The 16720-nt window shown below is 45.3% G+C and overlaps 5 non-coding genes across 5 annotated transcripts; all 5 read left to right on the forward strand.

The window, feature by feature from the left end:
* The first annotated feature begins 1091 nt into the window (after nt 1–1091).
* trnam-cau (transfer RNA methionine (anticodon CAU)) lies at nt 1092–1163 on the forward strand. The gene has a single exon. It is a non-coding gene; the product is annotated as a tRNA-Met (tRNA).
* Nucleotides 1164–6622: 5459 nt separating this feature from the next.
* trnar-ucg (transfer RNA arginine (anticodon UCG)) lies at nt 6623–6714 on the forward strand. The gene is given in 2 exon segments: nt 6623–6659; nt 6679–6714. It is a non-coding gene; the product is annotated as a tRNA-Arg (tRNA).
* A 1807-nt stretch (nt 6715–8521) lies between these two features.
* trnai-aau (transfer RNA isoleucine (anticodon AAU)) lies at nt 8522–8595 on the forward strand. Its single transcript has one exon. It is a non-coding gene; the product is annotated as a tRNA-Ile (tRNA).
* Nucleotides 8596–11269: 2674 nt separating this feature from the next.
* trnag-ccc (transfer RNA glycine (anticodon CCC)) lies at nt 11270–11341 on the forward strand. Its single transcript has one exon. It is a non-coding gene; the product is annotated as a tRNA-Gly (tRNA).
* A 2694-nt stretch (nt 11342–14035) lies between these two features.
* trnas-aga (transfer RNA serine (anticodon AGA)) lies at nt 14036–14117 on the forward strand. The gene has a single exon. It is a non-coding gene; the product is annotated as a tRNA-Ser (tRNA).
* Nucleotides 14118–16720: the final 2603 nt, after the last annotated feature.

A 16720-nucleotide genomic window follows, 5' to 3' on the forward strand; every position in this document is an offset into this window, starting at 1 on the left:
ATTCTTCTGCTCTGTTGCAGTTCTGGGTTACGGCCAGTAGATGTCAGGACGCTCTGATAGACTAAAGTTTAGACATCAGGGAGAGGCATAACAGAGAGTCAATGTTCACATTATATTGAAGCTGGGGCGGAGAAATTTCGAAATACTAAATGTGGTGGCCATATCAATTCGAAATCCACCAGGAAGCTGCTTTCCTCTGTATTCATCATTTAACAGTCTGACTTTTTACTGTGTTTACGCCAATCCAACGCCGGCATACCCACTTCATCATTTAAACACAGATAAATCAGCAAGGCTATGCTTTTTAACTTCAAGTATCAGCAACAGTAGGTATTTTGTTTTGAACCAATTAACATTTAAAATCATTGTTGTTTAGTATAGTTAGACTTTCCTTATGCAACTGTTTGATTATTAGTACAAACCGATTAAAACATAAATTACACAGGGTTTTACTTACTTCTAATTGGGAAAGGTAAATAGAGATAAACTTGCTTTTCTTGATTATATATTGCTGACCTATATCTGGGTGCACAGGTTTCAATCTCAAACTTGCCAGTCGTGCAAAACTTGAAAATATTCTAAACTTTAATAAGAAGGATATTGATAATCTTCAAGAAGATGTAGACAGGCTGGTGGAATGGACAGACACGTGACAGATACAACTTAATTAATGTAAGGAAGTGTGAAGTGAGACATTTTGGTCCGAAGATCAACGAGAGACGATATAAAATAAAGGGTAACCTTTACCCTTCCTAATCCCTATTGCACCTTTAACATGCAGAGATGCCACAGTCTCTTCACCCATCTCAGAACTCATGAATATTCAGCCTGAAGTCTGCATTTCACCGTCTACTTGTACAGTGATCATTAAACATTTGGCACTCCAACTTTCCTTGGCATCTTCTGAAACGATTCCCTGCTCCGTCTGACAACTCAGTCAATGTCGCATCTTCACTTAGTGCCCTGCCCATGGTAGGATTATCCTGTCCAGTCCCCATAGTGTTTCACCTTGCTCAGTTGTATTGCCCAGATTGCATCGTTCCAACTTTTCGATTCTCCATTAATAATAAATGAACAACTCATCTTTGTGTAGCAGAGTGGCGCAGCGGAAGCGTGCTGGGCCCATAACCCAGAGGTCGATGGATCGAAACCATTCTCTGCTATTTCGCTTTTAGCAACAGAAAAAAGAATTACATGGCGGCTCCTACAAAATGATTTGTCATTTCCGTCCAGGGTGCAGTAATTTTCTTCCGCTTCTCGTTACTAGTTAACATTTGAATGAGTAACAGATCGCTGGAGTGTCATTTACTCACAAACAGACACAAGCTGTAAATGTTGCAAAGATACACAAGCCGAGGTTTTTTTACCCTTGGAGCATAACTATAAGGTTCATGGTGGGAGATATAGGAGGGATGTCCGAGGTAGATTCTTCACTCAGAGAGTGGTTGGGGTGTGGAATACACTGCTGCTGTGATAGTGGAGTCGGACACTTTAGGAACTTTCAAGCGGTTATTGGATAGGCACATGGAGCACTCCAGAATGATAGGGAGTGGGATAGCTTGATCTTGGGTTTGAACATAACTCAGCACAACATTGAGGGCCGAAGGGCCTGTACTGTTCCATGTTCTATGTTCAAGAATCATCCCTTGAATAAACACTGCCACCTTTCAATGTTTAGCGGGTGAGTTTCATGAACAGCTGAGTGTGATTCCCGCCTTTCTGCTTCTGTACAAATTTAGTCAAAGGAAAATTATACAAATATATCTTCAATTCTCCTTGTCTTTCACAAAGAACTGAGCGTGTGTTGGATACAGTTTCAACAGTATTTTAAAAAGATAGAGAATGGATTTACAAATTTAAAATCCACGGGTGACATCAATGCCTGAAGTGGTTTTCAGGCTGTGGCGACTAGAATAACAATGCACATTCTCAATTTGAATTGTTCAAAATCATAGAATGGAGCATCCATTGTGGATGAAAGGAAACTTTAAACTGTGCCGCTGTGCTGTGCTTCAGGAGCTGGTTTTACACAAATCTCCGTTAATGAGATGTTGCCTCACCTGCTGAGCATTTCCAGCATTTTTTTTTCGGTCAGATTTCCAGCTCCCAGCTTTGCGTTGTGTTCTGTTTAACTGGAACAGGGAAGAGCTTCTGATCAGCCCTGTGACAGATAGAGTAGAATGTATCTCCCACAAATCAGTCCCGTGAGATGAGACTTCAAGCTGTACAGGGTAGTGAGGAAGAATGATAAGGGAGCATCATTCTGGGATGGCGAGATTTCCTGTATAGCGGACGCAAAGTTCTGTATTTCCACAACTGTTTGACCAGACATCAGATGTCCCAACGTGACTTGCGATCAATGAAGTCCCTCTTAACAGTCCTTAACCTTTTAACTATGAGATTATTGAACTTATCAATAGTTTCCACATTGTCAAAAATCCATCTAAGGACAAGTAAAGTAAAATTTCAGCCTGTGTCTCTGTGTCGCGTTGGATTTCCAAATGATGGTAATTCAGTCACTTAAAGGTTGTGAGTTTGAGTCCCACCACAATCGGATTATGGATCAGGTTAGTAACAAACCAGTTGCTGCTTCATTGATGTGATTCACCTTCGGCACCGACATTTCCTGCTCTGCCATCTCTCCATGCTGTTTCTGTTAACCCGGCTCCCAGGGAAACCACTGACTCGAGAATAAATCACAAACCTTTCTTAAAGTTTGACACAACGTTCGCTGGTTGGGTGAGAAATTGTAACATCTTTTTCAATTAGATATTTCATTTCTTTTGGAAGATAAATTAGATTAAGGAACGCAGACACGCAACAACAACTTATAAATAACTACAATCAATAAATAAATATCAGTGTCCGACAACCTGGCAGTGTCTCCTTTTTCACAAATACCACCAGATCCGGAACATATTTCCAGTATTCCCCTGAACCCACCCGCAGCCATGACTGGCTCTGTGGCTTAGTTGGTTAAAGCGCCTGCCTAGTAATCAATAGATCCTGGGTTCCATTCCCAGCAGAGCCTTCGCTCTTCTTCAGTGTTATTCTTATCTTTCTGCTGCGCTGGTCCTTGTGGTCGTGGGTTTGGAAGGTGCTGGCAACGGAAATTTACTGAGTTGCTGCAGTGCATCGTGTGGATGGTGCACACTGCTGCCATTGTGTGTCGGTCGTGGAGGGAGTGAATTTTTATGCATGGGAAGCGAATGAAGCGGGATGCTCTGTCCTGGATGGTGCCAAACTTTTGCCGTTCTGTTCAAGTTGAATTCACCCAGACAAATGATCATGGGAAACAAGGTGATTCGATTTCCTCCCACATTCCAAAGATGAGCAGGTTGAATGGATTTGGCCATGTTAGATTGTCCCTTCGTCCCCAAGGTATTTCTATCAGTAGATTAGCGGAGCGGGTGTGTGGCACTGCGGGGATAGATCCTATGTGCAACCTCTGTCGGAGAGTCGGTACAGACTCGACGGGCAGAATGGTCTCCTTCAGCACTGTAGGGTTTGTGTGTTTCTCAGGCCATTTGACTGTGTTCGGAATTCCCCGAGAAAATAATGGAAATCTGTGCTGGTAGAAGATTGAGTATATTTAAATGTTTTTTTTACTGCAAGATGATGAAAATACCTGGATCTTCTCAACAAATAGTCGAGATAGTTGTGGAGAGTCTCGAAATGTTTCAATCGTTGGAGATTATCCACTGTGAAGGGAAAGACAAAACTGACAAGCAAAATGGATTTTGTGACTGGCATAACTGCAAAAATCATTGGAAAAAGAATCAAGGGTTTGAACGCAGGATTTCCTGCTGACTTGGCGGGCGCTTTCACCAACTAAGCCACAGAGTCTGTCGCTGCTGTGGGTTGGTTCAGCGGAATGCTGGAAATACGTTCCAGATCTGGTGGAATTTGTGAAAAAGGAGATACTGCCAGAATTGGAACGTACCTGTGAACTGTCCGACTAAATATTGAACTGTTTAACGTGAGTTGGTTCCACTCACTGTTTTCAGACACACATTTGGAATAAAAATAGAGATGTGATTCACACACACAGTTTTCTGCTCTGAAGGCAGCTGTGTTCCTTCTGTCGCACGAAGTGATTTAAAAAAGAAAATACTTTATTCATACGGGATATGTGTGTCACTGGCCCGGGAAGCATTTATTGTCCAAATTAATTGTCTTTGAGTAATTGGCGATGAATTCATTCTGGAGACACTGCAGTCCATGTGATGTATGTACACATAGACTGCTGTTAGGGAGGGAGTTCCGGGATTGTGAGCCAGCCATGGGAACGGTGATATGTTTCCAAGTCCGGATGATGTGTGTCTCGGAGTGGAACTTACAGGTGGTCATTGTTCCTCTGCATCTGCTGCCCTTGTGCTGAGAGATTTCCTGGGTTTGGATGGTGCCTTGCGAAGGAAATAAAAACAGTGTCTGAAGTGGGATTTGAGCCCAGGCCCCGAAAGAAGACTGCGACATGAACACAGCATCTTAAACAGATCGGTTATCCTGACGACATTCGCCAAGGTTCAAAATCTGTGCACAAATCGAATTGAATTCCATCTTTGTAGCATTTACATTTCAAACTCGATGCGTTTTTTTCCCCCAATTTTTGAACCCCAGACAGGGGCCTGTGGTGAGGGATTGGAATGCCCTGCCTGCTGCAGTTGTGGATGCGCCTAGTTTGGGGGCGTTTAAGAGAGGTGTGGATAGGTTTATGGATGGAAAGGGTTTGGTTTAGGTTAGAGGGTCATTGTTTTTTAACTGGTCGGCGCAACATCGTGGGCCGAAGGGCCTGTTCTGCGCTGTAATGTTCTATGTCCTATGTTCTAAGTGAGTCCCATCCTCCCCCAAGCCACCTGGGGGTGAGGAGCTTCTCATTGCTGCATTGCTCTGTTTGCTCAAATCAACAAAGACCCAATTCCCGCCCTTCCTGTTCCTTACAGGAAGGTGTTGAGAGTGTCAGATCTGAGCAATGTGAAGTATCCAATTGGAGAGTTACATCCTGGCGACAGGAATATCTCTCCACAGCTGCTTTCGGAGCTGCTGAATATTTCCAGCATTTCCTCTTTCTGATTTTGTGTCTTCATTACAGGAGTTCATTTACTGACAACACAGAACTTGTCTCTCGGGCCCAGCTCGAGACACAGCTTTTCTGTGATCTTCAAACGGACAAGTTCACTCTTCACTTTCCTACACACATGCTTTAAAATCGGCTGGTCTCACACTCAGCACCCTGCGGCATCGCCTTCAAACCTCACCCCACCCTTCAACCGCCCACCAGGGCCTCAGAGGTACAAGTACTTCTTAGGAATTGACAAAGGCAAGGGGATTACTGTGTTTGTGAGGGCATATAAAAGGTTAATCCATACTCACAAAGAGACTGTGAGAATCTCTCTCCCTTTCTATTTGATCAAAAGAAGATACAGATTGTCTGCAGTCAGTCATTATCCAACAATATTCCCCCTTCCTATACAGTTACTGAGTGGGGGTGGAGGGATAGACACCGATAGAGTGAGTGAGGGCGGTGATAATTTATCAGATAGTCTATCAGTTACAGAAATCCTTGTAAATTCCGGCTTTATCCAGAAAGATTCTCTTGGAGAAACAGAAGCTGCAGTCTCAGCTCTCACTGATATTGTAGTAGAGACATATTATTAATCCCACACTCAGGAACAGTGCTGCATTTGGACAGGAGAGATGGGGAGAGGCAACAGAAACTGAATGGTCCAGTTCTAAACAGTGTGCAGGCTCAGAGGGAGCTGAGGTTCAGAGAGATCTTTAAAGGAGAGAGGCGATTTTAAGAGAGTCGTCAGTAAGGCGGATTGGATGCTTGGCTTCAGAACTGGAGATACTGAGGATAAAAACTGGGAAGTTCTGCTCAATCTTTATAAAGCTCTGATTATCTGCGGCTGTTTTAGGATTGTACCCAGGCCCCGTCATCACACTTTAGAAAGTGTGGGAGAGTCCTGACGTGGGTGAAGATGAGATTTACTGCTTTGAATCGGTCGATGATGGATTTTAGCTCAAAGGTTTGACTGGATAATTCGGATTTTAACTCTTTACAGCTAACGGGATTGAGTGGTGATATAAGAGACGTGTAAAATAAAATAACACATTGAACCAAGGTACACAGGGGGAAGTTGCTGCATTAGCTGCTGGCAGAAGGATTCAGGGACAGGCATTGAAGATTGAAGACAGGATGTGTAGGAGGCAGAGGATCCCCACAGTGCGGAATGAGGCCGCACCGACCATTCTGCACCAACTCTCCGACAGAGAATCCCTCTCTGTAACCCCACCTAATTACCCTACTAATCCCCCTGACAATAAGGGGGAATTTAGCCTGGCCAATCCGCCTAATCTGCACTTCGTTAGAGTTGGGAGGAAACCGGAACACCCGAAGTAAACACACACACACGGGGGGACCGTGCAAACTCCACACAGACAGGCAGCCAAGAATGTTGGAAATGATCTTCAGTTTTCTGCCGGTTACAAACACTGGGGATTCCCCTTCAGTTTGTGGCATCTGGGAATCAGAGAAACATCCAAAAAGAGAACTGAGAATAAATATAACCTCGGTAGGTATTCACATGGTACTGACATTCGGATGGTGTGCTCACGTGTCGACCGCGTGGCCTAATGGATAAGGCGTCTGACTTCGGTTTCTGTGATAGTGAAGGTATCAGAAGATTGCAGGTTCGAGTCCTGTCGCGGTCGTTTTATGCAGAAATCTGGTCCAAGTTCCAAAAAAAAAGAGATGTCCTTCTTCAGCTGAAAGCTCTGCATTTTCTTGCAAACATTGCAGGGCTCTTTCTCAGAATGTATTTCCTTGTTGTTTTGTTCATTCAATTTTTGAATCTCATTATTTGATCCTCCGCCCCAGAAATCAATCTTATCTTTGAGATCTTAATAAATTGTTGATGCTCCCGAATGGAGCAACAGGCTTTGATGCAATCTGTTCAATAGAATTCTGTGGAGGGAATTCTAATCTCCTCAGGAAGGGGTTTAATAATGAGCTGAATGAACTGTTTCTGTTTTCAGGGATGAAAGGTGATGTCACTGGGCTGGTAATCCGGAGACCCGCACTAGTATTTGGGAACACGGAGTAAATCCCACTGCGGCAGCTGGTGGAATTTCAATTCATTGATGAAGTCAATCTGGAATTGAAAGCTAGTCTCAGTAATGGTGGCCTTGGAACTACTGTCAATTGGAGTAAAACATGATCTGGTTCATCGGTGCACATTAGATGAAGCCGTTTGCCCTCCTTACCTGGTCTGGCTGACATCTGACTCCAGACCCAGAGCAATGAGGGTGACTCTTAACTGCCCTCTGAAATGGCCGAACAAGGCACTTTCATTTGAAGGGCAATTAGAGGAGGGCAACAAATGCTGGTCCTGCAGGCGACACCCACAGCCCATAAAAAAGAAGAACCATTAAGGAGAAAGAGAATGCTCTGCCGGTAACAAATGCTGACATTCGGTACCGTGTTTTGTTGCTCGACCGCCTGGCCTAATGGCTAAGGCGTTTAATTGTTCCCATGATAAGTGGAGATAGTATCAGAAGATTGCAGGTTCGAGTCCTAGCATCTTTCTGCAGAAAGCTGGTCGAAGTTCCAGAAAAACGAAATGGTCTAGGGACGGATTGAGAATCCGGAGCCTTTTCTCCAAAAACAACGAGGCTGAGGGTGGCCTGATGTTGGGCTTTAAATTAATGAAAGATTTTGTCAAAAATCATTTCGACAAAATGGACCAGAGAAGGGCAGATAGGAAAGTACCTCACTCTCTCACACATGCCATTGATAGTTGATGGTTTTAGCACAATGATGTACATGTGACCAGTGTATCAGCGAATCCTCAGAGTGTGAGAGACATCCCATCAGTAATGTTTCCCCAACACCCTCCACATTGAAGGGAGGCAGCATTCATGCTGATGACTGGGAGAGTTTGTTCCAAATCGTTGAAGATGGCCAAAACCTGTTCCCCAATCGGCAGCAGGCTTTTATGAGGCAGAATGGAGGCAGAGAAGACAGTAACAGGGAAGAAAGCTCTGTGGGCTGAGAATGGGCCTGTTCACTCACATGAAGACCCATAGCAGAAACTCATGGCCCTGAATGGATGTCATCCTCGAATCGAGGGACCGACAACGATAACAAAATACAAAGAACAAAGAACAACACAGCACAGGAAACGGGCCCTTCGGCCCTGCAAAAGCCCGCGCCGCCCATTTTAACCTCAGTGAGTGCATCATTCCAATCCTTCTTCTACCTACGACTTTTGTCTACATCTCCTGGACTCCACAATAAAGGGGTGGAAATTTTGGGAATGATATGCGCGCTAGATTAAGGGAGATCCAATTTAGGGACGATTTATTAACACCAATCAGCCAAAAAGCACGTTTTTGGGGTGTGGGAGGAAACCGGAGCCCCCGGAGAAAACCCACGCAAGCACGGGGATAATGTGCAAACTCCCACAGACATTGACCCAAGCCGCCCTGATAACTGTCCCTGGGCGGTGTGGCGTTCCGTGGCCGGTTAGCTCAGCTGGTTAGAGCGTGGTGCTAATAACGCCAAGGTCGCGGGTTCGATCCCCGTACTGGCCAATTTGTTTTTTTCCCCCTCAAACTGCTGCTTCACATCTCCAGGGACATTGGCTCGATTCCCGGCTGAGGTCAATGTCTGTGTGGAGTTTGCACATTCTCCTCGTATCTGCGTGAGTTTCCTCCGGGTACTCCGGTTTCCTCCCATAGTCCAAAGATGTGCGTGTCAGTTGTGCACTCAGTCACTAAACAACATCCTGCCTTCATATCGAGTGGATCAGAGAGGGTAGAGGGATAGACAGAGATAGAGTGAGTCAGGACGGTGAGATACAGACGGCCAGATAATGTCTCAGTGATAAAAATCCTTATAAATTCCGGCTTTATCCAGAACGTTTCTCCTGGAGAACCAGAAGCTGCAGCCTTAGCTCTCACTGATATTGTAGCAGAGACACATTATTAATCCCACACTCAGGAACAGTGCTGCATTCTGACAGCAAAGATGGGGAGAGGCAATAGAAACAGAATGGTCCCGTTCTATACAGTGTGCAGGCTCAGAGGGAACTGAGGTTCAGAGAGATATTTGAAGGCGAAGGGAAATTTTAAAAGAGTCGTTAGGAAAACGGACGGGATTCTTGGTTTCATAAATGGAGACACTGTGTATGCAGAGAATCCCTGCATTGCAGAAGGAAACCAGTCAGCCCAAGGAGTCTGAACAGATTCTCTGAAAGAACATATTTCGCGCAATGTCACCATGGCTAATCCCCCGAACCTCCACATCCTGGGAACCTAAGGACCAATTTAACATGGCCAAAGCACCTAGCCAGTCTTTGGAGTGAGGGAGGAAACTGGAGCACCCAGAGGAAACCCACGCAGACACAAGGAGGACGTGCAAACTCCATGCAGTCACCCAAGGCCCGAATCAAACATGGGCAGCAGTGCGAATTACTGTACCACTTTACCGCGCTCTTTAATATATCAAATCAGAGAAGATATGCTTCATTTCTATATTTTATCTTGCATTAATTACGAGTAGCGGAATCAGTGACATAAAGTGAGGATTGGAGGTAAGATATGCAGACACGGGGTAGCTGACATGCTCTCTAACTTCCAACTCAAATCTTGAAATTAATGAAACAGTGCCTTGAAATCTAACTTTGGGGCTCAGCAGGGGGATTAGTGGGAACTTTGTGATTGGAAAATCGTTTTATTTTACACAAGAGAGACTCGGAGATCTCACAGACACCAAACACAGTTGGACAAGTTTGACTCGGCATGGTGACACAATGGTTAGCATTGCTGCTTCACAGCTCCTGGCACCTGGATTCGATTCGGGGCTTGGGTCACTGCCTGTGTGGAGTTTGCATATTCTCCCAATGTTTGCATGGGTTTTCACCCACAGTCCAAAGAACATCCTTCCTCAGATATGAAGACAAAACTGCAGCTGTGGCCTCACCAAGACCCTGCATAATTGCATCAAGACATCCCTGCTCCCGTACTCGAAGCCTCTCGCTATGAAGGCCACCATGCCATTTGCATTTTTTACTGCCTGCTGCAGCGGCATGTTTCCCCTCAGTGACTGGTGCATGAGGACACTCTGTTCTGGTTGCACATTCTCGTCTCCTAATTTATGACCAAACAGAACATAATCTGTCTTCCCGTGTTTGCTAACAAATTGGATCACTTCACATTTATTCGAAATATACTGCATCTGCCAATCATAGAACATAGAACATAGAACACTACAGCACAAACAGGCCCTTCGGCCCACAAGTTGCGCCGATCACATCAACACCTACCAATCAATAGACCTATCTATAACCCCCAATCCCATTAAATTCCATACACACATCCAGAAGTCTTTTAAAAGACCCCAGCGAGTTCGCCTCCACCACCACTGACGGCAGCCGATTCCATTCACTCACCACCCTCTGAGTGAAAAACTTACCCCTAACATCACTTCTGTACTTGCCTCCCCGCACCTTCAATCTGTGTCCTCTTGTAGCGACCATTTCAACCCGGGGAAATAGCCTCCGAGAATCCACCCTATCCATTCCACTCAACACTTTATAAACTTCGATCAGGTCGCCTCTCAACCTTCGTCTCTCCAGGGAAAAGAGTCCCAGCTCCCTCAACCTAACTTGGGTCATTGACCCATTCGCTCAACTTGGCCAAATCAGGCTGCAGGATTTGGTGGAAGGTGACTCTGAGATAAAGGGATGGAGAGAGAAACGAGGTGACTGCAGTCTGACTCTGACTCTTCAAACCAGTTATTGCGCCCTTGTTGAAAGTGAATGTGCCTGAGAACAGGAGAAAAGCAGATCATGGGCCAGGGATTCATTTTCTGTAAAAAGTAAAATAAACTTGTAACCAGTCAGTGTCTGGCTGAGAACTGGCGAGGGGAGGGGCGTGGAGGGGAGGGGAGGGGAGGGGGAGGTCTGCTTAAATAACATTCACGTAAATATTTTCATGATCCATCTGTGTCTAATGGAAAATCTAGTTTGAAATTGTTGTCAGTGGAAAATCTGTTTAAATGAAAAAAAAGGGCCTGAAAACTAATCAATGAATTCTCAGTCAGAAACAATAGAGAAAAGGTGGCTTCAAACTGTCCAGAAAAACGAGACAAGCCAAGTTCAGTTTACAAACTGTCCGATGGACAGACCTGATGACCGGTAACATCAGCAACGGAGGTAGTTCCGTAATTATAAGTGATTAAAATAACGGATGTTGATCTTCCTGAGCGATGGTGGTATAGTGGTGAGTATAGCTACTTCCCAAGCAGTTGACCCAGGTTCGATTCCCGGCCATCGCACTGATAATTTATTTATAACTTTATCCACTTCCTCCTGTGTTTTCAACTGAGTGGACAAAACCAGGGTGAACGCAACATTTGACTATAATGAAAGACAATAGAGATTTTTCTTTTTTTTTATAAAGAACAAAAAGCAAAAACAGCCCGGGAAACAGGCCCTTCGGCCCACCGAGCCTGCGCCGCCATCCCGACACCACCAATCCCCCTCTCCACCCATGACCCCTGTCTAATGTTTTATGGCCATCCACATTGAGGGAAACTGATTTAGGGGCAATTGATTACTGCCAATCAGCCTAACAGCACATCTTTGGGGTGTGGGGAGGAAACCGGAGCACCCGGAGAAAACCCGCACAAGCACGGGGAGAATGCGCAAACTCCCGCAGACACCGGCCCAAATCCATGTGTCTGCACAGCAAACAGCGATAGTCACTGAGCTGTCGTCTTGCCCAGTATCTGGTCCAGTTTAGGCACACACTAACGACATGAAGCACTAGGCCAATCTCGAACAACCAAGAGCAGCCCCAGTACGACTCATCGCGTGTCTGCCCCTCGTTGGACACGAGGTGGACCGACTTAAAACCTGTGAATGAAAAGAAAAAAAAATGTTTTTGTACCATATCCATTTACCTTACCAGGGACGCCCCAATGCTAATGACCCTTATTTAAAACAATCTCCTATATCCACCCATCTCCAACCCACTCATGTGCCTGTCTAAGTTACTCTAAAATGACTCTAGCGTGTTTACCTCCACCACCTTACTTGGCAGAGCATTCCATACCCCCACTACCCTCTGTGTGAAAAACCTCCCTCTATTATCTGTGTTATACCTCTCCCCCCTCAATGGCCCCTTGTCCTAAGTGTCCCGATCATAGGAAATAGCTTACCACTGTTTACTCTATCTATACCCTTCATAATCTTATATACCTCTATGAGATCCCCCCTCAGTTGGCGTCTTTCAAGGGAAAAGAGCCCCAATTTATTCAAACTTTCCTTATACCTCAGTCCTTCCATACCAGGCAACATCCTGGTAAACCTCCTCTGCACTCACTCCAGAGTATCCTGACGTGGAGACTCTCCACAGTCCTTCCGGTAGTAAGGCGACCAGAACTGGACGCATTACTCTAAATGCGGCCTAACCAACGTTCCGTACAACTGCAACATTAGACTCCAGCTCTTATATTCTATACCCCTTCCTATAAAGACTAACATACCATAGGCTTTCTTCACCACACTCTCCACTTGCACTGCCACCTTCAAAGACATGTGCACTTCCACCCCCAGGTCTCGCTGCGATTCTACACTCCTTACGGCCTTACCCTTTATCATATAACTCCCCCCTACATTATTCTGGCCAAAATGCATCACTTCACATTTATCTGGATTAAACTCCACGTATCTGCCCAATACACCAGCCTGTCAATATCCCGCTCCTCACTGCCCGTCAATCCAGCCATCTTGGTGTCATCAGCAAATTTGCTGATCACACCACCTCCTCCCTCTTCCAAATCATTTATACACACTACAAAGAGAAGAGGTCCCAGTACCGAGCCCTGCGACACACCACTAGTGACAGACCTCCAGCTAGAAAATGACCCTTCCACTACTACTCCCTGACTCCTCTTTGCAAGCCAGTTCTCTACCCATCTAGATACCTGGCCACGTCTTCCATGAGCTTTAATCTTCTCTACCACCCTACCATGAGGGACTTTGTCAAACGCCTTACTGAAATCCATCTCGACGACGTCAACGGCTCGTCCTTTGTCGACCGTTTTTGTCACCTCCTCAAAAAATTCTACCAGATTTGTAAGGCAACACTTCCCCTTTACAAAGCCATGCTGCGTATCCCTAATCAGATCACAACGCTCTAAGTGCTCATACATCCTATCCCTAAGAATCCTTTCCATCAACTTGCCCACCACTGACGTTAAACTCACTGGCCCATAGTTACCCGGGCTATCCCTCCTACCCTTTTTAAACAACGGTACCACGTTCGCTATCCTCCAGTCCTCTGGGACCTCACCTGTGTCCAAAGAAGAGACAAAGATTCGCGTCAGAGGCCCAGCAATCTCATCCCTCGCCTCCCGAAGCAGCCTAGGATAAATGCAATCAGGCCCCGGAGATTTATCGGTTTTAATGCTACCTAAAAGCCCTAACACTTCTTCCCTCGTAATCGATAGATCTTTCAATTGGTCTACCGCTCCCTCGATGACCGGACGAGACATCAACCCCCTCCCCTTCGTGAATACTGACGCAAAGTATTCTTTCAGGATCTCCCCCATTCCCCCTGCCTCTCAGCACAATTCCCCTCGTCTGTCCCTGAGGGGACCTATTGCTGTTTTTGATAAGCGAGGGGATTAAGGGTTATGGGGAGAGGGCGGGAATGTGGAACTGAGACACGACAGATCAGCCATGATCTTATTGAATGGCGGGGCAGGCTCGAAGGGCTAGATGGCCGACTCCTGCTCCTATTTCTTATGATCTTATGTTCTATTCCCTAATTCGTTACTAACGAAAAATTACTGAGCTACAAAAACATGTCTTTGACCCAGTAAGTGAGTTCTCCGTCAGAGACAAAGATACAAAAGTAGAGGAACAAATTTCAGCTCACACACTGAGCTCTGTACAATAACGGTGCCTGATGAAGTTAGTATGAACGCTACTGAGGTAATTCTATTAGCTCAGTAAATGGCGGAGCGACGATGGCCGAGTGGTTAAGGCGTTGGATTAGAAATCCAATGGGGTTTACACGCGCAAGATCGAGTCCTGCTCGCTGCAAATATCATTGCACGTGTTTGTTTCCGGCAGCCCCAGAGCCTGGACTCCTTCTGGTATTTTGGTGCCAAGTATGTGGATCACCATCATGCTTTCAGCTCCATGGCTCCGGGCCGAGTGCAGGAAGGTGAGCTTGAAGAGGACACCTGGGTGCCCCTCGGGCTGGCGTGGACAAGATAAGCAGAATGATTCAGTGCTGTTCCCTTTCTCTGGTTCCATGAGGGAAATCAGAATGTGAGCAGACTGAAAAAAAAAACAGCATCAGGAGCACAAGGGCAAAACAAGGTCTCATTTCAGAGGAAGATTCTTACAGAATGACACACAGAACATAAGAAATACATTTCATCAGAATACACTGAATGATAATTTCAAAATGCTGCTTGGATGATATGACATCGTGTTCATTCAAACACATTGCTGCAAGCTGGTCATTATTGGGCGTTAGGAACTCCTGGTTATAGCAGATTGGGAATGGAAGGAGCAGCTTCACATCTGCACATTGACAGGTCAAACTGTGTCTCAGATTGACAGCTCCCAGGACAGGTTTTCCTCTCCTCTCGCTCTGTGCTGTGGATTCTCGGGGATTAGTTGGAGTTTCCCAGCTCAGTAACTGTGAAAGCCTCTGAGGCCGGCGATGCTCACAGTGTCTGTTCCCCAGATTCAGGGGGCTGCAGCCAATCAGAGCTGTGCCTGGGTTAACCCAGAGCTGGTTCAAATGGTGATATTGTTCACAATCTGAATTCTATTTGATCAGATGTAGATACAGATTGTGTGCACTCAGTCACTAAACAACAAGATCCCACCTTCATATAGAGTTGATGAGAGGGGATGGAGGGATACAGTGAGTTGGAGCAGTGAGACACAGGCCGCCAGACAATGCCTCAGTGACAGAAATCCAAGTAAATTCCGGCTTTATCCAAAGAGATTCTCTTTGAGAAACAGAAGCTGAAGTCTCAGTTCTCTGAAAAACATCAGGTAAGGCGATAAAGGAGCAGCGCTCCGAAAGCTACTGGTTTTGCTAACAAATATATCTGTTGGACTTTAACCTGGTGTTGTGAGACTTCTTATCACGAGGGCAGAATCAGTGGAGTTCGGATATCTCAGAGGATTGTTGGGTTGGAGATGACGAAAGGCAGGAAGAGCTGAGGACATGGAGGGATTTGGAAACACGGATAAGAATATTAAAACTGAGACATTGCTTAACCACGAGTTTGTCACTGAGCACAGGGTTGATGCATTTATATATTTGGAGTAAATTCTGATTTAATGATGAGAAATCAATTAGCAGCTTCCTGGACACAGCAGCACAATAAATCGGATCAGAAGCGGATCACATGGTCCCTCAAGCCTGCTGCTCCATTCAATAGGATTATATTATAGATTCACCAACCACAGAATCTTTACAATGCAGTAACAACCCATTTGGTGTTATTGAAACAACATTCTATCTAATCCCACTCCCCCGCCTCACAGCCCCGAGACCTGACTTTGGTTCTGACCTTTGCTGATTTTGCACATTCTCCCCCGTGGGTTTCCTCTGGGTTCTCTGGTTTGCTCCCTGGTTGAAAGATGTGCAGGTGAGGTGGATTGGCCATGTTAAATGTTGCTTTAGTTTCCAAAGATATGTACATTAGGCACTGAATCGTTGCAGTTTTGATACTTATCTTGAATATTTTCCCCTGGTTCTTGATGAACTCTTGACTGGAATATGAAAACTTCTATCATTGAATCCCTACAGTGCAGAATGTGGCCATTCGGCCCATTGCGTGTGCACTGATTCTCTGACCTATCCACTCAACCTCACATATTTACCCCGTTAATCCTCCTAATCTAAACATACTGGGAGACATTCGGGGAAATTTAGCATGGTAAGTCCATTTCCCCTATCAATGGAGTGTGGGGGCAACCAGAGCACCCGGAGGAAAGCCAAGTGGGCACAGAGAAAATGTGGAAAATACACACAGTCACTGAAGGCCAGAATTGAACCCGGCCCTTTTACTTTTCATTGTCTCTCTATAATCTTCCTACCAGAATGAATCACTTCACAATTCTCAGCTTTGAATTTCATCTGTAACTTGTCCACTCATTCTGTCAACTTGTCTCTGTCCTTTTTGCAGTTTTACACTATCCTCCTCAGAGTTCACAATGCTCCCAACTTTCACATCATCCACAAATTCTGAAATTGTGCCCTGCACACCATGACCTCGGTCACTAATATATTCTGGTGCATGTTCACAGTATCTACAGCTTGTGTGCAGATCAATGTGATTTACTGCAGTTTGAGGGTGAAAACAGAAAAGCGGAGCCAATGCAAATGTTTGCATATTCCACGGAAATGTTGCAGAATTGTTGTCAAGTCGTTTTGTTATCATCGTTAACAGAAAATAGCAGAGAATGGTTTCGATGTATCAACCTCTGAATTATCAGTCCAGCACACTTCCGTTGCGTCACTTTGCTCTGGTAAATCCAGCTCCCCCTGCTGCCTATCAATGTAGCCATTCAGATATTCACTTCCACATTGTTGTTTAACTCCAGCACGAGTGTGAGGGAGCTTCAGTCTGGCCACACAATTCCACTGCAGAACACCAAGAATGCAATGGACGGAG

This window comes from Carcharhinus amblyrhynchos, unplaced genomic scaffold, assembly GCF_965287045.1.
Source record: "Carcharhinus amblyrhynchos unplaced genomic scaffold, sCarAmb.v2.hapA scaffold_42, whole genome shotgun sequence".
Classification (NCBI taxonomy): Eukaryota; Metazoa; Chordata; class Chondrichthyes; order Carcharhiniformes; family Carcharhinidae; genus Carcharhinus; species Carcharhinus amblyrhynchos.